A 22,479-nucleotide genomic window follows, 5' to 3' on the forward strand; every position below is an offset into this window, starting at 1 on the left:
GGTTTAGGTGTTGGTTTTTCCCGCTCGCTGTTCGGGAGTGGAATAGTAGAGAGATAGTATGATTGTGGTTCGATGAACCCTCTGCCAAGCACTTAAATGTGGATTGCAGAGTAGTCATGTAGATGTAGATGTAGATGGGAGTGAAGGCAAGGCACGGCGGGCACTGTATACAAGTGTGGCGAAATCAGGGCAGCACAGGGAACTGGCGTTCTATGAAGAACCGATGCATTGCATATGGAAGCGCAGCTAATGAACTGTATGTAGAGACCGAAGAGGGCTGAGGGAACCTGACGTTGTAACTGTTAAGGAGCACTCCCCTTGTCTCCTCCAGCGGAAATACGTCAGGGGTGTAGCCCGGAATCTCAAATGGAGAGTAGTCGTGTCTCCATTATCTCCATGTTTAGAATCCGAGACAATAACGATTGTTTAAATGGACGCCAACCTCGACGACATTCTGGTGATGAATCTCGGCGGCCCGCTGAAACTACTGTTATAGTCCGCTACACGGACGCGCAGTAGCTGTGGAGGGGTGGGCTGGAGCTGCACCGTCGCGCTAGCCTCCGCTCCCTGGGTGACATGGTCCGGCGGACTGCAAGCTGCCACTCGCTGGGGCGGGTCGGAGGCGCCAACTTACCACTTCCCCAGTGAAGAGCAGTCTGCACTCATTCACACATATGCCCTGGCTGCTAAGGCTTACTACAACGATGGCGGCCAGTTATTTTCCCTTGGGCTCTGTACGTGCGGGCCACAAGCTACGTTTGACGGAGCTGTGAACCACGTCCCAGGCTTCCTGTGCAGCCGAAACACTCGGCAGCCCCTTAGTCCTGACGTGAACAGGAGCGCTACGTCTGAAACGCTGGGTGGCTGGACGCCTATGCAGCAGGTTCCGCCATTCGTATTGGTGCTGATCCACTCACAGACGCCACGTGGCGCCATCTCTGGGATCAGTGGAACGCCTGCTGTTTACTTTCGATGCAATAAAGTCAACGAAACAGTTGCCGGTTTTTTTCTGCACCCTTCGGTGTAAGTCACCCCCCTCCACCAAACCATACCTTACACTCGTTCCGACTCATTGCAACCACTGAGCGCTAGAGGCCGGTTGTAAAATGTCACGTTCCCATGTGAGATGCAGGTTGTGTTTCAATCAATAATGACTGTTGCGAGTTGAAAATAGCTTCACGAATGAAGCTAGATTCGTCAGTCAATCCCATGTTACTTTTAAAATGTTCAATATGTTTACTTGGTGCAGAATACATTCACACAGCTATACTCGTCCATTTCGGTCTTCTGGCCACTGATGCTGAATTAGCTTGCTACGATACAGAAACAGATCACTGTGCATCACTTCAAAAACCAGTTTTTCTTATGTCTGGCACTGCTTTTGGTGATGTAGTTGAATGGTTTCAAGAATTGCATTATCTGTAGCAGTAGGTTTTGTCCTTGGACGACCACTGTGCATTACTTGTATACGAAGGTTACTCGTTTCCCATAAGGCTGTGCTTCAGGTGACGAAAACCATTCTCATGATGATGATGTCTTCTGTGGTACTGTGTAGTATATGCACGACCAACAGCAGCCTACTGAAAACACTCAGCATCAAAAACATATTTAGATACTTATTTTTTGTGCATTTCATCGGGAAGCTGCTGTACATAAACTTGACAGGAGCAGTCATGGTTGTCCACTATGCAGCCACTAGACACATAGATGGATCCCGCTCTAATGCCACAGGCCACTATAATTTATAGGTCATTCACCTGTGTTGAAAAGATGCTCAACTTACAAACAACAAGAGCTAGGGAACGGGAATCCAAAAAACGAAAACGAAACCTGACGAATATATGAACAACAGCTCTATGGGGGTGTAGGTTTGATGTTTCATCGGACCACTCAGTGACCTGCAAGGCCTGGCACGGTTATGTGGGATGACACACAGCTCTCTTATATTCCGATGCCCTACACGATGTGAAAGTGTTGATAGCTCCTCGTTCTCACCCACTATGTATTTTATAAACGCACCCGATCTTATTTTGACAGATAAATTTTTGATTGGATTCTGGTTAAAGATTCGCATGCTGGTATGTACTCGTCACCCTGTATATTGATTAAGAAAGTTAGCCAACAAGAGTATGTAATAACAATTACTGAAATTACAATCGGCTACAAAGCAAGAGTGTTGCTCAGTGGGAGGTTTGTTGTTTACGTTACGGTTCGAAGGAGCTCTCTTTAGTTCTCAGAATGTGTCGTTTCAACTGATCCCTTTATCTACTCAGGCACTGCCCACAATTTTATTCTCTCCGGCGTTGTGTTCAGTGCTTTCTTATCAATTATGTGATGTAGCAATCTAATCTTCAGCATTACTCTGTTGCACCTCATTTTAAAGGTTTCTGTTACATGCTTGTCTAAAATGTTTATTGCCCGTGTTTCACTTCCATACATGGCTACACTCGAACAAATACTTTCGGGTAAAATACCCTACATTTTAATTTATATTCGATGTTAACATGTTTCTCTGCTTCGAAGACAGTTGTTTTGCCATTACCAGCCTACACTTTATATCCTCTCTAACTCGGCCACCATCTTTTTAAGACGTCTGAATTCCCTTTTGCCTCTTTCATTCGCTGCATTTTTGTATCTTCTCCATTCGTCAAATGAATACAGTATCAGACCTTAGTGTATCCCAGCGTATACAATCTTCAGAATACTTACAGAAATAGAGACTGGAGACGACAACATCTAATAATTCTACAGAAGCACTCCTGCCACTTTCAAGAGAAAACAGCAACAAGTAAGCGCTATGAAACGAATTTAATAGTTTGGTTTTCGCTGAAAGTCCGTAAAGATAACACACACGCTGTCAGCCACAAAGATGGCCGTCGTCATGTGACCGAACCGCCGATTTCAGGTGTGACCGATTCGTAGTATTAAATAATTCTCGTACGAAATCACGCGTATTCGTATTGTCTTTATGAAATGTTCACTATTGGCCATTGAAATTGCTGCACCACGAAGATGACGTGGTACAGACGCGAAATTTAACCGACAGGATGAAGATGCTGAGATATGCAAATGATTAGCTTTTCGTAGCATTCACACAAGGTTGGCACCGGTGGAGACACCTACAACGTGCTGACATGAGGAAAGTTTCCAACCGATTTATCATACACAAACAGCAGTTGACCGGCGCTGCCTGGTGAAACGTTGTTGTGATGCCTGTGTATCAGGAGGAGAAATATGTACCATCACGTTTCTGACTTTGATAAAGGTCGGATTGTAGCCTATCGCGATTGCGGTTTATCGTATCATGACATTGCTGCACGCGTTGATCGAGATCCAATGATTGTTAACAGAATATGGAATCGCTGGGTTCAGGAGGGTAATACGGAACATTGTGCTGGATCACAACGGCCTCGTATCACTAAGAATCGAGATGACATGCATCTTATCCGCATGGCTGTAACGGATCGTGCAGCCACGTCTCGATCCCTGAGTCAACAGATAGGGACGTTTGCAAATCAACAACCGTCTGCACGAACAGTTCAACGATGTTTGCAGCAGCATGGAGTATCAGCTCGGAGTACATGGCTGCTGTTACCCTTGACGCTGCATCACAGACAGTAGAGCCTGCGATGGTGTACTCAACGACGAACGTGGGTGCACAAATGGCAAAACGTCATTTTTTCGGATGAATCCAGGTTCTGTTTACAGCATTGTGATGGTCGCATCAGTGTTTGACGACATCGCGGTGAACGCACATTGGAAGAGTGTATTCATCATCGCCATATTGACGTATTACCCTGCGTGATGGTATGGGGTGCCACCGGTTACCCTTCTCGGTCTCCTCTTGTTCCCATTGACGGCACTTTGAACAGTGGACGTTACATTTCAGATGTGTTACGACCCATAGCTCCACCCTTCATTCGATTCATGCGAAACACTACATTTCAGCAGGATGATGGAAGACCTCATGATGCAGGTCCAGTACAGGCTCTTCTAGACACAGAAAATGTTCGACTGCTGCCCTGGCCAACACGTTCTCCTGATGTCTCACCAATTGAAAACGTCTGGTCAATGGTGGCCGAGCAACTGGCTCATCACAATACGCCAGTCACTACTCTTGATGAACTGTGGTATCGTGTTGAAGTTGCATGGGCAGCTGTACCTATGCACACCTTCCAAGCTCTGTTTGACTTCTTGCCCAGGCAAATCCAGGCCGTTAGTAGGTCCAGGGGTGGTTGTTGTGGGTACTGATTTCTCAGGATCTATGCACCCAAATTACGTGAAAATGTAATCACATGTCAGTTCTAGTATATTTGTCCAATGTATACCCGTTTATCATCTGCATTTCTTCTTGGTGTAGCAATTTTAATGGCCAGTAGAGTAGTTGGAAAAAAAACTGTTAACTACGTAGTCTATCCCTACGTCTTTCTTTCTAAAACTTTTGTTTAAATAATCAAATTTTCAGTGCACATAATGGCGTTGATTGTTTGCTACTGAGTGAAAGTTCCGCGCCAGCCGTCCGGACGAAAGCGAACGCCCTTCGGAAGTGGATAGCGGCCACATCCCCCACTGACGCCTAGTGGACACTGGGACACTGGCATAAAAAATCTTAACCGTGTCTCTGCATCCGCGTTCCGCTGCTTTTCTCAAGCCACAATACAGCCATTGACTCACCCCCGGTAACTTAAACTTTACAATGAAAAATGTTACTGCAATTATTGTTATTAAACTTTCTATAATCAAGAAAACCTATGGCCGGTCTAATCTAATGAACCTTCCACCGCAAGGCAATCATTTAACGTGGGCATCTGCCAAAAGCACAGTGTGGATGAAGGGATTCGCTGTGCAAATTCGTTGCGGCACACAGGACTGTACAACGTCTGACCTACCTGCTATAAGATCCATCCACACTGCAGTAGCACACCGCAACGGACTCGAAACATTACCTTAGTTAGGCCCACTGTAAGAAAAACTATGTGTAAAATTTTATTTTAGATCACCAGCTCTGATGGAGCAATTTTGATATCTTAAAACGTTTTTCTGTTACTTACTTTTAGTGTTGACAGTGCCTTTCAATGGCTGTAATTTTTTTCCCCTTGCATTTACTTCGAAACAACATGGGACTAGCCAAGTACAGCCATCTTTACCTTTTAGAAACTTCCTTATCGTTAATTAACAATTGGGTACGAAGTAATTCTGTAAGGCAAAATTCATTTGCTAACCCTTTTACATCTGTAACTCCTAATATCAATGTTTCAAAATACCAATACTCTAACACAAAGTTAAAAAATATTTAAAGAATTTATCTAATTTTTAACTGTGATATCACAGTCAGAAGTTATCGATAGTGGAATAATTAATACCATGTGTTAAGCATTAACACTGTCCAAGCTTCCACAGACCTGATTGTCTCACCAGTATATGAAATGACACAAATTCAAAGAGTACGAGAGTCACCCCTGCCCATCCGGATAATCCTCTACGTAAACTAACAGTACACTGACCTTAAATGCTGGTCGAAAAACACAGGTCACATCATATCACCGCAAAATACGACCAATACTCTCCGACATGGTCCCTACATAGGTCAAAGAGTCCGTAGAATTTGGTGCTACCTCGGTATTAACACCAATCACCGGGAGCACAGTTGACCGTGAGCGCAACTCAGGTCCGATCTGTCTTTCTCTTTAACCATCCTGACGAAAAGTGATGTCGAGATTGATTAGCTCAGGTGAAGTGGCATAGTTCCTATGAATCAAGGTGCAAAGTATCCCTTCTGGTTGAGCCAGATGATGACAACTGTCAGCCTACAGATACAAGAGAAATCTAATACGCTTCGTACCAACAGCATGACCCAACGTACGATCCACCTGCCTCCTGACTAACACGTCAAGAAAAGTAAGACAGCCATTCTTCTCGATAAACATGGTAGAACGAATATTCAGGTGGATTGAATTCAAGTGCTCTAAAAAGTTGCAAAAATTTTCACTTCCATGAGGTCAAATTACAAAAGTGTCGTCTACATGTCTGGAAAAAAAACATGCTTCCTTTGTCGTTAACCGCCATGGTAGTGAGAATTTTCATCGACTTTTTAGAGAAAATTAATTCAATCCACCCGAATGTTCCACTCTTGATGAAGATGGGAAAAGGTGTCTGTGTTGCCTTCCTTAATGTTTTGGTCACGAGGAAAGTGGATGGTGCGATGGGTCACGCTGATGGAGTTAATCCTACTATAGTTGACTTGTATCTGTAGGCTGACAATTGTCACCATGTGGTTCAAGGTGAAGGGATACTTATTACCACGGTTCATAGGGCTATTCTATCCCAGACTCTGAGAGTATGCCAGCTGAGTAAGCGCATCTCGAAGTCACCTTTCGTCAGAATGGTTATAGTGCAGGACATATCAGACGTGCGTTGCGTTTACGACGAACTATGCATCGAATGGGCTATGATAACATCGAGTTAGCACCAAAATCTACGACCTTTTTGCCTTACCCAGGAATCATTTCTAGCAGTATTGGTCGTATTTTGCGGAGATCTGATGTGAAGTTCGTCATAGGATCGCCATCTTAAATGAGTGTCCTTATAGGTTATGTATAGGATAATAATGGTTTGCGTAAGGCGGGTGTCTCCCGTACTGTCATAATATTGGTGAGACGATGAGGGTGGTGGAGGGCCTTACATACTGAGCATAAGTGGCACACGCTTACAACAGGAGAGCAAACCCGCCATTGGAGAACTTTGTCTTGGGAACGGTTATCCCATGAAGCATAACAGCACGGAGATTCTGGAATGCGCTTCCAGCTCTTGGAAACTGTTGAAATTGAAGTAGCAACACGCATTTTTAATAGCCATGTTGATTGTTGTTTAAATTTTGCTTGGAATCCGCCACAGCCACTTTTCATAAATCAACGTGACAGAGTTTACGCTTATCACCATTGGTTTTTTAATAATAGTTATAGCTAGTTTCTGACGTCTCTAAGTTTTGTTCAGTAATAGCGCTAGTGTTTGCAGAGTCTCTACGCAGGTGTGTGTGAATGTGTGTGTGGTGTCCTTACGAAGTTTCTGTGGAAATCAAGGCATTACGTAAAGCTGCGTAGAGCTTACTTGATGCAATTTTGCGCTGAAAATGGTAGATTGTTCTCCTGTCGAAGTATTGGAGTTTTTCGACGCCGTCACAAGGGTACATTCCAGAAAATCAATTATTTCCTGTTTTATGCAACCATTTCTACTAGACTTCTTCGTTTTACCTATTTGCAGCTCAGTTACTTTCGCTATTTCATCTCTCAAACCTACTCATAATACACAGATCGCTGACCTCACTTGTTGTGTCAACAGTACGACTAGTCTATGGTCTCAATATTAGCTTAAACTGGATTAGTTTTACCTTCATTGTCTGATTGAAAATGCACTGTTTCGTTGCCAATCATAATTCTGCCCGTCAGGCACAGAGTAAATACACGAGAGCTGAAGTTTATTATATGTACTACTAGTTTCACTGACATTACTTACTACATCACTGGCATTATTAACTTCCGTGTACCATGGCATTACATAAGTTATTAAATGCACTTTGCTTGTAATTACGTTCACTAATTTCATAAACTGACTGTTCACTGTAGCACGTATTCGCTTCTCTTAGTTCATTACAGTTGTTCGCGTCGTTACAAGTGTCAACTTCTCCATTTATTCTACCGTTGACTTTACCATGACGTTTAGTGAAATTCCCGCGCAACACTTTTGTTTCTGGTGCAAAATTTTCTTTTCGCTTTACTACAACATTATATTTCGGACTGTTGGTTTCATTTGACAAAAGCTCATCTAGCGCAATATCATATTTTAACCTATTCAGTCCTCTGTCGTTTCATTTCATATGCGCCGGAGACAGCGGTTGTGACCTCCCAGGCCAGGTAAGGCCCAGCCGTGGCGTCAGTCGTAAGTCTTTTCGGTGGTCTCCGGTGTCCTCGTGGCAGTTAGTGTGTTACGGTGGGAACTGGATATTGGGGTTATAGGAGATCAGTGTGAATAATGGATGAAATGCGTTTGATTTTATTAATAATAAGCCGTTGTTTGTCAGTATTTACGTGAACCTGTAGGTAAAGAAATATCTTCTGCTATTTAAATATAACAGTTGACGTCTAGAAACTACACGTTTTTTGAGTCAGCATACAACTATTACAGAAACAACAGCAATATAAAATAAATACAAATGCAGTGTTTTTAATACTAATCTTTACAGTAATGAAATATACGACATGTCGTAAAATAATCAGAAACTGACACAGAATAGGATGTGTAGATTCTACCGATAATGTTTAAGTAAAAGAGTCCATTTCTGACGCTCTTGCAGTTTCGTGGCTCCTCTGGTAACAGCAGATGTCTTCAGTCAGCAAGCCAGCCATTTAAACTTCATTACCTTGCAGACTATTCATGCTGAGCCAACGGACTTGCAATACTCCTAGTTCCTGGGACAATCTGACAGGTAAGGTTTGCACTGGCTCTTTGGTTTCACCACGTAAACTGCAACGAGTAGAAATGTGTTTTAATAAAGGTAGGAAGTATAAAAATAACATAGCAGTTTAAATTTACTAGTGGTAAGACAACTGAAACTCTTCGATTTTTTTACATAGCGTGAAGCTCACTCTTAGCATTGTGACAAGATTATGTTATGGTCGGTTATCGGTGATAATGTGGGGTTCCGCCAGTATTTCTTTCCGTCTCACATTTTACGAAGACGTGCTTAATAGCCGTTGAATATTATTACGAGTGCCGCAATAATGCTGCAACCGTCGTAACTGATGACAAGTGTGTTATGTTACGGGGTTCCTATCCTTACTGGTACTATAGCAGAACGCTGGAAGATTGACCATGCGAGTAAACCTGACTTATGGCGAATTTCGAAAATTAAAGGATGTCACTAGAACCAAGTTCTTCTAGGACGGTAATCCTCCTGACGTGCGAAGTATTCAGTAAGCAACACATATATTCTGTGACGTGCCAACTGACGATAACCTAAGGGACGTCGGCTTCGTTTTCTGGGAACTGATCCCTGAATTTGTGATTTGCCGGTCCCCAGTAACCGTACAACTTTGTCGTAGGTGAGATATCTCAATGGAAAGCGCCGCCGCACGAGACCATCTTAACACTGGAATGAGCCAACGTAACTGGTTGAAATGCGTTTACTCTGTCCTTCGTGTACAGGTCAACAACGTACTCCGCCGTCCGAACGTTAGCCCAGCCAGTTTAAACACCCCAATTATAGAATCCATCATGAACACCCTTTTGTTGTAAAAAGAAATAGAAAAGTCAGTCATCTTGGCATTCATGAGAGCTACTGACAACAAAATTTACGCTCTTGACAGTTTGGTTAAGAAGAATGTTACCTAATTTGAAGAAATTATTATTTACGAAGGTTAAAGCTCAGATCTTAATTTGGTGGAGAATCATGAAGAGTTGGAATTTCGTAATTTCCGTTAGGTATGTGTAGCCACGGTTCCTTGATGATTTGATTTCACTCATATTTTCGCATTCACTGTGGAACCCTTCGCGAACTTTTATGCTTAACAAACTGGTTTTATCTTGTCAATTTTGAAAAGAGTACTGTTTGGTTTAAAGTAACTTACCTTTCGGTAGTTGGTGGTAGCAAGAATACAGTTTCAAGGAATTGGCATACAAGTAGAACTTGTTGTCTGCTTCGACACAAATGGTGTCATCGTCATCTCCCGTGTAGGACGACCTCCCCAGAAATCTACCCTCAGCCCTGATATTGCCGGAGCTTAGTTCCTCATTCCCGATGCTGGCGGTGGTCGTGCCTTCTGGTTGTCCGTGGACCTACACCACTGCTACCAGTGCTGTAAAAAGCGATGAACGAAATTACAGATCGCTATGTGGTCTAATGGCTGTTAGTGCAACTCTCCCACTTAGCACTGCAACATTACTGTATGGTATATATGCACCATGTTCTAGCGTGACAATACTGAGATATAGTGCAACTCTAGTGGCTCTTACCAAGACCTCTTCCCCCGTATGGTAAAGGTACTGGTGTTGTCTGGTAGCGTGACTCTGAGACTGATAGTCTCTTCGGAAGGCAGGAGTGGCCGAGCGATTCTAGGAGCTACAATCGGGAACCGCGCGACAGCTGCGGGGACTGATCACCTCTCCCATAGTGGTCAGAGCCATTTTGAACAATTTTTTTTGACAGTATCTTCGACGTACATGAAAACCACGTGACTACATTCAGGGAAGCTACAGTAAGAGAATACCGGACATTTGTGACACTTATGTAATATATATGAAGACGTACTACATCGCAACACGAGAGCATTCACACTTGGGTGCAAATACAACAGATAGGACGGAAATTTCATCACTAATATGTAATTATTGCTAATTATCAGTAAATTATCATATCTACCCATGATTACGTGACTTCTGATATGTTGAACTCTATAGTGAACTATAATTATTTGCTAACTGGGGAATATTTTGTGTTTAATCAATGACAGGGGTCTGCTTTTCACTGACTGTCCCACCTAAATAAATAAATTGGAAATTACTAACACTAAAATACACAATCACGAAAACTTTATTGCATTTGATAATTTTTGTTGCTGCGTTTCATTCTTAAGCAATATTTCTAGGATCACCATGTAAGTTATTTCACTGACGGAAAAAATTATCAGTTCATTATAGTATTGGCATTTTGACGTTTGCTACATCAATTCCTCCGGAGACTTAGATTTTTTACCATTTTTAAATATTTACTTTAATGCATTTTGTATTTGCTTACATTAGCGTTACTCGGTGATGCTTCGGTAACATTTGGGCCAACATAATTTTTCGACGGGGAAAGAAAGCAGGCATGTACGGCTCGACCCTACAATATCAACCCAATATTCCAAAGAGAGCTCAAATGTGGAAAGTGCCTAATTTCATCTCATGCATTTTTAATTACATAAGAGTATTTCCAATATATAGCAGCATATACGTCACTCGTTAGTAACTTGGACTATCAAACGACAGTTGCGTTTAGCACAGGAGACACATGACCAAGGAGAATCTCGAAGCTGAAATCCATCCTGCAGAAGTAGAATACTCTTGCTCCTAGAGCTGTGAGTGATAATGGTGTAAGTGGAGTGGTACGGTAACCTAGGGGAATTTGTTCCTTGTACTGAGTGTACCCTACTGAACTGACATCTTTTCATTGAATTACACTAAATGCACTTTTGGCTAAAAGCTGAATGCTGTAATTGAAAATCGCTGTGCATAAGGTTGGTATTGGAATCCAATCTTTCCGCCTAACATTCCACATGGTAATTGGCTATGATGTATGTGACACAAATGTTCAGGGTTACTTGAACATACAGCTGGTTACAGAAAATAAAGAAGAAAGGATAAACAGCGACATACACGCTATGCTCATGTCGGAAAAGTTCTCGTAATTAAATTCGTACTCCAATAGTTCTTGTTGGATTGTTATTATCTCATAATTAAATTGACAATATTAGTACTTTCCTCACTTACGTTTGGGAAGGTTTTGCTTTCTAGTAAGGCTCTGCCCCACTAAAAGGTAGCCAGATATTTGGCTGAAAAAGCTGGGCTCTTCATTGGTCTTGACATCAAACAGCCCGCTATACCCTTTGCACTAAAGAATGAAAAGTGTTGAAGAAGCTGGAAGCCCTCCTCGTTACGCTCATGTAGCTGGTGTTTCACGGAAAAGCACAAATATCTCCAAGTAGATGACTCTGTAACAGTTTTTCGCTCATCATCAAGTTCAAGAACCTAACCTATTACAATACTGTTCCTGTTAAGCCTTCTGAAAATCACGTGTTTGAGAAGATTAATAGATACCATTAGAATTTGTTTGTTTTTCTGTTACATTCAAACAAAATTTAAGGGAAAGAAGCGACTACCTTACATGGAATTTCTCACTTAACTTGTGGTTAAGTCCAAGATACTAGTACATACACGGTTCCATCACAGTAATGTGACCACCGCCGTTGTTCGGCATCAACGCGAGATAACCACTCAATGACGGTAGGCCTCAGCATTAACAGTGGAGGCTACATAAAGCGCGTCATGGAGCCAGGGGGGACAGTGCAATCGTTGTCATAATGCGGAAACAGAGCTATTTATCTGACGTCCAAAGGGGTCTGATTATTGCCTCTCGGGCCAAAGGTGGATGCACGCCTCAGTTTGTAAACCTTTCAAGTGTCCCCCTGCTTAAAGTGAACTGTGCACGGTAAAACTGCACTATCGAAAATTGACACCATGACGAGTGTGGCAGCATTGCTCATAGATGACAAGAGTGAAAGACAGCTTCGGAAATGTGTACGGATGAACAGGAATGCAAAAGTTGAGGAAAAGACGCCCCAGATGAAGCAAGGGACTACCAACAGTCTCTTCCCAACGATCATCCCGTGACAGTCGTTGTGTACTGGGGTTCACAGCGGGGTTCCAGATTCGTACGCTCACGTCTACTGCTGTTCATTGGCGACGAATACTTGAGTTTGCACTCCAATGCTTTACATAGACCTGCTTTCAGTGATCGTTTTAGGCGAAGGACGTTATACGATCGATCTGGTATAAGGCGGGTAGTGTGTACGGCGTGAAACGTCTCAAGGCAAACAGCATGCAATGAGTGAGGGAGCATTATGGTCCGAGGAATGTTTTCATGTCGGTGATTCTTCATAATGGAAGCTATAATTGATCTAAACTAGTGTGCGTTTGTTCTTGGGGACTATGCCCACCCCTCCATGTTACTTCATTGTACTCGCTTTCTCCCATTGCTTCTGCCGGCCTGTGTGGCCGAGCGGTTCTACTTGCTTCAGTCTGGAACCGGGTGACCGCTACGCTCGCAGGTTCGAATGCTGCCTCGGCCATGGATGTGTGCAATGTCCTTAGGTTTAAGTAGTTCTAAGTTCTAGGTGACTGAAGACCTCAGATATTCAGATATTGAGTCCCATAGTTCTCAGGGCCATTTTGAGCCATTGTGTCTATTATGTGGAATGTATTTGGCTTTCTAATTCTTACATGATTATCCCTCAGTTCTTTTTCATGCTACTCATTGTTTAATATTTTTCTTTATGTGACTGCTCGTACTTACCTTTTACCTTTCTTTAATCACTTTGATAGTAGTTTGTTTAGTTAGTAACTTGGGACGCACTTTTCATTGCTGTTCATTATCGGAGAACGCCTTACGTTTGTAAGTACGTTTTGCAGTTTTTAAAGGAACTACTGAACTGTAACGCATGAGAACATTTTTCACTCAACACGCCAAAACATTTCCTAGAGGCAACGAAGACCGTGATGGCTCACGTTACAATTCAATGTACACAATCAAACACTGTGAATGCAGTAATACGCACGAGTCAATCTCTGTACTCTGAGGGCGGCGTCATATGGTTCAAATGGCTCTGAGCACAATGGGACTTAACATCCATGGACATCAGTCCCCTAGAACTTAGAAGTACTTAAACCTAACTAACCTAAGGACATCACACAACACCCAGTCATCACGAGGCAGAGAAAATGCCTGACCCCGCGGCGAATCGAACCCGGGAACCCGGGCGTGGGAAGCGAGAACACTACCGCACGACCACCAGCTGCGGACAGGCGTGATATGCATAAGAAGATATTCCAAAAATATTACCCTAGAATAGCAGAACCTACTTTCCAAGATTTACATTTTCTGGTTTTTTATTTGCAATGAGGACATAAACAGAAGACGGCATGGGAAAAGTCGCTGAATAACACACACGCAAACAAATGATCTAAAACTTATGTTGCTTCCTACAACACTCAAAACTGAAAAAAAATTGCGAAAACTATTGTCCTAAGTAAGAAAAACGTAATTACTGAAGAAACTTTATTGTTGCATAAATGAAGCAGCAGTACTCTTTTTCACCATTCCTACAAGAGGAGTTGTGTGCGCATTCCAGTATGTATCAGACTTAGCTTAATGCTTCTTTACTTCTCAAGTACAAAAGGATTGCAACACCAGCCACTAACTCTCAAAATACATATAGCTATTAAGTGGTAGAGCCATTAGATTAAAACTGGTGACACAGGCAGGATGTGTATGAGCCTGTTCTGGACAATTTTTCTGACAAACGCCATACGCTCATTTCATTTCATATCTGACAAGTACCTCCAGCATTCTAGCTACAGAAGCGAATAATAGGGAAATCTCTTACATGATATGGTAACAGACCCAAAGTTCGCGAATCATTTATAATGAGTGAGAAGCTCTTTGATCGTAGGGCTGTTACAAACTCAATGGCTACTGTATCAAAACAATGTCACTGGAGGTAGGAAAGCATTTCGTCTCAGCAGAAATATCAGGGACTCAACTACAGTGTATTTCAGCTGTCAAGATCGAATATTCAGCTCCTTTAGTGACGACGGTGTGAAACACAAAATGGCCAATCCTATGAGTACTTGCAAATGGCATCTTAAACCTGTCTTTGCCGAGTAAGGTTCCAGTGATATCCAAAGACCCGTGACACTTTGAGTGATACGTTACTAAGTTCTGTCAAAACAAAAAGAGCTTCAATAAACGTTTAAAAGACTTCGGAGACTTGTTAAGAGCAAAAACTGAAAGCAGCCATGAGATTTAAATCAAACAGGCACTAGCCGATCTGACCAAAAAACTTAACAAGTATTGGTACAGTATATACATCTTCTTTACGTATGAAGTCACTTTTTGACCGTGCTGGAACCCTCGCCAGAAATCAAGGAGAGAGGGTCGAAGTACTTATTTCGCGCCGGCCGGTGTGGAGTCTGGAACCGCGTGACCGCTACGATCGCAGGTTCGAATCCTGCCTCGGGCATGGATGTGTGTGATGTCCTTAGGTTAGTTAGGTTTAAGTAGTTCTAAGTTCTCGGGGACTGATGACCTCAGATGTTAAGTCCCATAGTGCTCAGAGCCATTTGAACCATTTTTTTGAACTGATTTTGCTTTTCCGAAACTGTTTCACCACAGAAGGAGGTTTCGCTGTGTTGTCTCAAAAGACCCAGCTATTCGACATTGACGTAACTGATCGAGCAATGGAAACTGAAACCGCTCAGTAGTGGAATGATATCTGTATCTGAGAAGATGACTTTAAGATCCTATATATAACGTTCTCCCTTTCCAGCAGAAGTTAATCGTAAGTTGAAAGAGAGACGAAGCATTCCAAGAGACTCCAAAAAAGTACACATGTTTGAATGCCTAACTCGTTGTCGTTTCAGAATAAATGAACCCCTTTTATAAACATGAATAATGGCCGTTATGGAGGACGAAAGTCTCCTCCACAAGAAACGAAACTGATTCTGCAAACAGAAGTCTTGTGATAATCCTCAACTTTGATTCACATTATGGACAATGTCGCCCACATCGAAGACTCGTTACTTCAACTATTCCGAACAATGTTCGATACAGTTCCGAAATGCCATTTAGTGGATAACGTACGAGAAAAACGGATATTGGACCTGATTTATGAATTTATTCGGTTATTCACTGCAGAAATAATTCAACACAACTCTCTTAATGGAACAAAACTCATAGTCGGAAAGATAATTGCAATGGTACCATAGCATGTGACATGGCTATAAGTGTTCACAATATAAACAGTGTAAAAGGAATATTCCATAGTCTGGGAGGTGGTAGTTTCGATGAAAACATAAGCAAAATGTCCAGAAGACATGAGCTCTAAGATCCGGACTTCTACAGCTTCATTACTTGGTGATACTGAAGCCGTATTCACAGTTCATTGCAAGTCCAGCAGATTCGTTCATTCTAACGGAATCCCTGTTCATTTTGTACAGCTTATGTAAAACGTTTACGTTGTCTTTTTTCCCTGCAATTGCCAAAAATTTAAGGATGCTGTTTCACAAGGAAAATACCAAACTCCATTTTGACAAGCTCCTTTACCGATGGCTCACAAATGCAGGTCGTATGTAATGGTTTGTAAAACTACGACACAGTGCTGCGCGTATTTTCAAGTTACTTGGTTTTATAAGTTTAAAACTAATTTTGAAACTGTATGTACTTGTGTACAGGGATGTTATATTTGTATAAAACGTCTCATACATTTCATGTAACGATAATATCGTTGGCATAAGAACGCGCTGCTGGATGAGTTGCGAATAATCTGCGTCAGACGTGTGACTTGGGGCAGAAATGACAAATTGTGCTGGAAATGGCGTTATAATACGTAGGAAGCTAAGATATAAGTGAGGGAGCACGTGTATGTGCGTAGTACATGGTCGCAAGAAGGGTATTAGAGATCATGAAAAAAGCAGTGTGGTCCAAGTTTATTCATGTTCATCGCTAATCAAAAAGAGCCTACTGTCTGTACTGAATTGCATAATAAGCATTACATCGTACCGCAAGCAACTCATCGCAAAGTAAGACCGATCCAGTAGTTTTATAGTTGTGTTGTACGCATGCCAGTATCATAGTAGCTTCTTGGAACATTAGATTGGTCTAGTCAGACTAAACCTTATTGACCTAACGGGTTAACCTTCAGCGTAGTAATATCCTCTCATCATAACTTCCGAGAAAGTAATAAGTGAAAAGTATATTTAAAAGAAAAAAGTATCCTTTAAATTGACAACACATTTTCAATCAAGTAGACATTGTAAAAGAAAGCTGTAGTACCTACGGTTCTTTATATGGTGCAGCACTACTATGGTATCGCTGACAATCTGTTGAAACGAAAAGTTATGTAAGTGTAATACATGTTTGAGTGACAGAAGTACACAGGCTATCTTGTAGCCAAAGTAATTTTATGATTTTATGTTGTGTTCTGTAAATGCCATATCTCCACGTAACATTAGTACTGACAAGAGGTGGTTGCATTGAAGGAAAGTTTCTACGGCACTATTCGAATAGTATCCGATAAAGAATTAATTACTTCGGGTCATGACTAATGATATTTTCCAAGAGACAGCATTATCTTAATTTGCGTGACACATTACAGTTTCTATGAAGTGTTGCTAGCCGCAATTAAAATTTTTATTAAAATTATTTCATCACAGATTAACGTCTTTAGCGTTCATTTTACGTGTGTTTTTTTACATCTAAGCTCACGCAAGCGCATTTTGATTATCTACCGCATTACCTTTGTTCTCCAGTATTTGCGTAAATTCAGTGTCATGAGCTGTTTACCAAATGTAGCTTTCAATCGTTTTGGAGAGGGAAACATTTAATTATGATTTCGAAATTCATTCATGCAACTTTGTGATATATAATTACGGCTTCTTACTGCAAGACTACCGTTTCTTGCCTTTCATTTTTTTTTTTTGTGCATTTCTATCGTACTTGTACACAGCAAACACTTATGCAGTAATGATCGGGTTGTAACTCTGTAAATTATAAAGGTAAGCATCAGCCTTCGTATTATATGCTTTGTTTCTATTTACTGTGCAACAGCTTTATACACAGGAGAGTATATGTGAGTGATACGTTATGATACAACAAGAATGTTCCGTGGTCCCACTGGTTTACTTAGTTGCTTACTGCACTCTCTTGGCGATTCGACATAGCAAACAGCTTACAGTAGACGAAAAAAGCTTCTCAGTAGCGAAGATTAACAAGTGCTCATTCTAAATGAGGTCTATTAGATTCTTTTTTGTTTTTTTCGGCCATACAAACATTTGTCAATACATGTAATACCTCTATTTAACGCCCTCTACGTAAATGATCCTTGATACCGACGGAATCTTTGTACGATGATGTCTGTAGCGAGGTTGCTACGTTAAAAGACTGTAGGGAAATAGAAATTTGCAGAGGATCGATTATCGTTTGATGCGCTGGTAGTTGAACCTGAACGTAATTATGAATAAAGCACTGCGCATAAACACGTGAAAAAACCCACAACACTTCATTTACACTATTAGCGAAAATTAACTGGAACCAGGAGAAACCTAGGAGTAATTGTCCCAAGTGACCTGAAGTGGAAGACCACATAAAACTGGCTGCAAGAAAATCAGTTGCAAGTATGAGAGTTATTGGAAACTTCTTCATGAAATGAAATTCATCCACAAAAGAGACGGTTCTCAGAACACACATTCTGTATGTTTCTGTGTACTTCTAGTCCGTCTTGAATTGATAGGACAGACTGAGAAGATAGAGAAGACGATGCTTTTGTTTAGTGAGTGCGAGGGCCTGCGAAGATGTGGAACTAGCTCAACCTCCCTATCGTTAAACTGATATTTCACAACTGTAACATGCTTACAACCTAAGACAAACATACAATCTTTGTCTTTTTATTTTACCCGGGCTTCTTCGAGTATTCGACAAGGCGTGCCTCTGTTCATTTGCCATCACCTTCAAAAGGTTTATCAATTATGTTTTAGGGCAGGGAACTTTGTAGTATTCATCAATAGTCTGAAACTTTCCGTGGCTTGTATGGTGTCTTCAACGAAATTAATTTTTATCGAAACCTATCTTGTCTCCTCCAAACATCCAATAGTGTCCTTTAATTTGTAAATGAAAGTAAAGATTTTCTTCTTTATCGCATTTTCATTCATTCTGTAAATATGATCGCAAAATCTTAATCTCCTCTTTCTTATTATGTCCGATTGTTTCTATGTATCTGTACAGATCTTCGTTTATCCTCTTGTACAGTTGTTATCTTTGTGCTTTCGCGTTCCTAAACTTTTTGTGAGTATTCGTATCCTTCATTCAGATGCGTAAAGTGCTTACGGTTTAATTACTGTAGCAAAGTGTTTAATTTTTGCATGGAACGGTACTCATATTTTATTATACCAGTTTTAGGTGAGTGTATGCTAATTCCATTTTCTTTCACCTATCCTTACTTGTGGTGATAAACATTCGATTGGGTCCATTCTCACAAATACTTAAACCTATGAACTATTTTTCCGGCCGCTGTGACCGAGCGGTTCGAGGCGCTTCAGTCCGGAACCGTGCTGCTGCCATGATCACAGGTTCGAATCCTGCCTTGGGCATGGATGTGTGTGATGTCCTTAGGTCATTTAGGTATAAATAGTTCTAAGTCTAGGGGACTGATGACCTCAGATGTTAAGTCCCATAGTGCTTAGACTCATTTGAACCATTTTATCAACTCTTGTGAAATTTTTTTTGTATTTGTTTTTCCATTCTGTGCTTATTTTCAGTGTATTCCGTTTTTCCATACGATATTAGTTATCAGGTTTTATCTGTAATTTTGTAAAATGTTTATATAATTATCTTTGCATCTGTTTTCTCGATGCTCGCTACGCTAGATTGCCTCTCATGGGTATATAAGAACTAGTCATCCAAACTATAAATTTGTAATTGCTTGTGTCTTAACATCATGTAAGCAACACGAACACTTTTCGTCAACTATCTATGAACTACCATTGTTCGCAAGCAAAGGAAATGAAAAATTCTTCCTAGAACACTCCCGACCCACTAAGGTGTTTTCCATTCCGAACTTTACGTCGCCAATTGCGCGCATTCATACATGAGAAATTATGTGAAATGGAGGTAAGAAAAAAATGTTTATCGTTAATGAAAGTTTATAAATTCCACCAATACTTACCAGCAACAAGCAACAGAGCAGCCTTCATTGTACTCGACAAAAACTTCTACTGCTCTCTGATTTATATTTTCATTTATATATGTTTAGACACCCGATGGCGTCCTCGAATGTTATCGTTAAGTTCCATTCTCATTTTCCTTCCCGTGAACTGCGGTTGCAGAAAATAGCAACAGATTGACTTTCCTTGTACTTGAAAGGATCTGTTATCGTTCAATGTGTCACACTTATTATCAACAACTTATTACAACTACAGTAGTCAATAAAACTGGTTACCATACTGTGTCGTTTAGTTTGCTTCTTTCTTCCTTTCCTTTTATTTTGCGTTGTGTGTCACTGTAGTAGAGGCGAGGAAACGAAAAGACAGGTGTCGACGAAAATTAACTGCAACGGCTCAGCAACGCAATTGAGTTGATATTTTCACACACGTCTTAGGGGCAGTTCTTGTCAACTAAGGTGAGATTCTAGACATTGCTGATAATACGTTTTAACATTAGTACAACTCAATTTAGGCACAGGCTCGAAAGGGTTTTTTTTCTCTCAATAAAGCCTATCTCGTAATGTAGTACGACTCGAATCCTGATGATTGGAGGTGAACAGAAGTCACTGCTCGTTTATACCATTCACCATGCAGTCTAAAGAGCTTTCCATTTTGAAGAGGAGACTCTAGTGCCTAGAGGACTATGTACCCAGGAATTTAACTGCCTAGGTACAGCAGTCTAGTTACCAATCTTAGAATCACATGATGGAGTGTACTATAGAGACTACCTAAGCAGTTTCCACCATCTTTGAAATTTTTTGTGTTTTTTGGACGTAAAGTTGTGTTTTGTGCAGCATTTTTAATTTTTTTGAGATTTGCATGTTTAAGTCCTGTATAAAACATTAACTACGTTTTAAATATATGGTTCATTTTTCAGTTGCAGACTATAAGGCCTACTTATACATATATATTGTACATGATTACATTTGGGAGCGCTATATCGTATGGGCACATAAAATTCCCCTTTTAAAAAAAACATTTTGCGTGTAACAGGTAATAAACCTCGTGCACAAAGATGTTGTGAGCCATACACAACTTAGACTATGATCGATTTCAGTTCCACTGCTCTTCCCCAAAGATGTTGCAACAAGACGAATATCGGTTCGCTCTTCCTATAACTAGCGTAGAAGTAAGAAGAACAATTCACATCACTTAACAGCCTGTAGATATTGCAAACAGCAATCTCCGATATCACTGTATGGTTTCACGTATCGTGCTACCATTTACGTTCCTACTGCTTCTTTCGAATACTTGTATACTATCATTTTATCAGTGGTTTGAGAAATAATTTTTCAGACATTTTCTCTTTTAGTAACTCTATTTTTTCACTGACTTCACGAAGGAGACGAAATTAATAACATTAAATCAAGTAAACAAATCAGTTTGATGATAAAAAAAATGGTTCAAATGGCTCTGAGCACTATGGGACTCAACTGCTGTGGTCATCAGTCCCTTAGAACTTAGAACTACTTGAACCTAACTAACCTAAGGACGTCACACACATCCATGCCCGAGACACGATTCGAACCTGCGACCGTAGCAGTCGCACGGTTCCGGACTGCGCGCCTAGAACCGCGGGACCACCGCGGCTGGCAGTTTGATGACATTTTGACTGTTACCAGGAAGTAATCATGGCAGAGACGACATTCTGTTAAGTGGTACTGAAGACTAATCATCATAACGAACGGTACAGCCTTTGTCACTTCGAATGGAGAGATACCAAATCTCATTCGATTATTCCTCTTTAAACTTCGCGAGGATTTCGTTTGTTGTTTAAGGAGTATGTCAGAATGGTTCCTTTCAGAAAAAGGAAGCCACTAATTTCCCACCACATACTTACCCGAGCTTGTGATCCATTTTCTGTGAAATAGTTATCTTTCCACCTGACGTGCTTTCTGCCGCACAAAAAATAATTCGATATCGATTTTTATTCGTCTGTCGCCTTGTCTCTAATGGACAGCACCCACGACTGTATGTAACGGTAGTGGGCAAAAGTAAATGTTGATTTTTGAGCTACTGCATATTTTTCAATCATCAGCTGATTCGTGGCGGTGATAGAGATAGATCAATTTATTTCATGATTAAAAATGTAGCAACTAATATCGTAAAACTACTGACTTCGGTTAGGAGTAAACCTGTTACAAAAACGAGGAAAACAAAAAAGCTCGAACCAATGTATGTTAATGATAATATGTTAAGACAGCCACTTGAACTCTGCTCGCTCGCCGGCGTGTCAGCCACTTCGGTCTCTTCCTCTATCTGCAAATTCCGGTGTGATCTCAAGGGCTCTGGACAGTCTGTTTCACCACACTGACGTTTCTCTTCTGGAACTACCTCGTACTCTGTAACAAACAAGTGGAGAGACGTGTCAATAATGGCGGACTTTGTAAAAACTCTTGCAGAGGTCTTGTTATTTGCTACTGGTACAACAAATGTCAGAAACTCCCTTTCCTACAGTGCACATGCACTTCAATATGAAGTCACGAATGCGGACTTCCTTTGACTACATTCCCATTAACAGTATAGCATCCATCTTGTTTATGAGCTTTTAACTACTTCATCTTCACCTGATTGGTAAACAAAGTGGTGGGCTAGTTTTGTACTATTTACTAAAAAGGGACAGCTTAGACAAAGAACTTTCGGAAACGCACAAAACCATGTTTAGAATAACACCCAGTCATAGAACGCCAGTGGTCGGTATAATTTGCATGCAAAACGTTCCATTCTACCACAAGCAGCATTTTAATAGAGATAAATAAAGTAGCAACAAGTAAGTAAAAGGTAAATAGGGATTGGAAGAATAGTAACACGTAATTCAGTGATGCCAGTGTAATATGCATTTTCAGTCAACAGTGCAAAAATACTATGCCTAAAGTAATCGTGTAGCTCAAAACGCACATATCCTACACACCT

The 22,479-nt window shown here is 41.1% G+C and overlaps 1 long non-coding RNA gene across 1 annotated transcript; it reads right to left on the reverse strand.

The window, feature by feature from the left end:
• Nucleotides 1–8,047: 8,047 nt before the first annotated feature.
• LOC126332151 (uncharacterized) lies at nt 8,048–19,579 on the reverse strand. Its single transcript, XR_007563569.1, has 3 exons — nt 19,530–19,579; nt 9,624–9,851; nt 8,048–8,520 (listed from the first exon to the last, which is right to left on the reverse strand). It is a non-coding gene; the product is annotated as an uncharacterized LOC126332151 (long non-coding RNA).
• Nucleotides 19,580–22,479: the final 2,900 nt, after the last annotated feature.

Source organism: Schistocerca gregaria, chromosome 2 (assembly GCF_023897955.1).
Source record: "Schistocerca gregaria isolate iqSchGreg1 chromosome 2, iqSchGreg1.2, whole genome shotgun sequence".
Classification (NCBI taxonomy): Eukaryota; Metazoa; Arthropoda; class Insecta; order Orthoptera; family Acrididae; genus Schistocerca; species Schistocerca gregaria.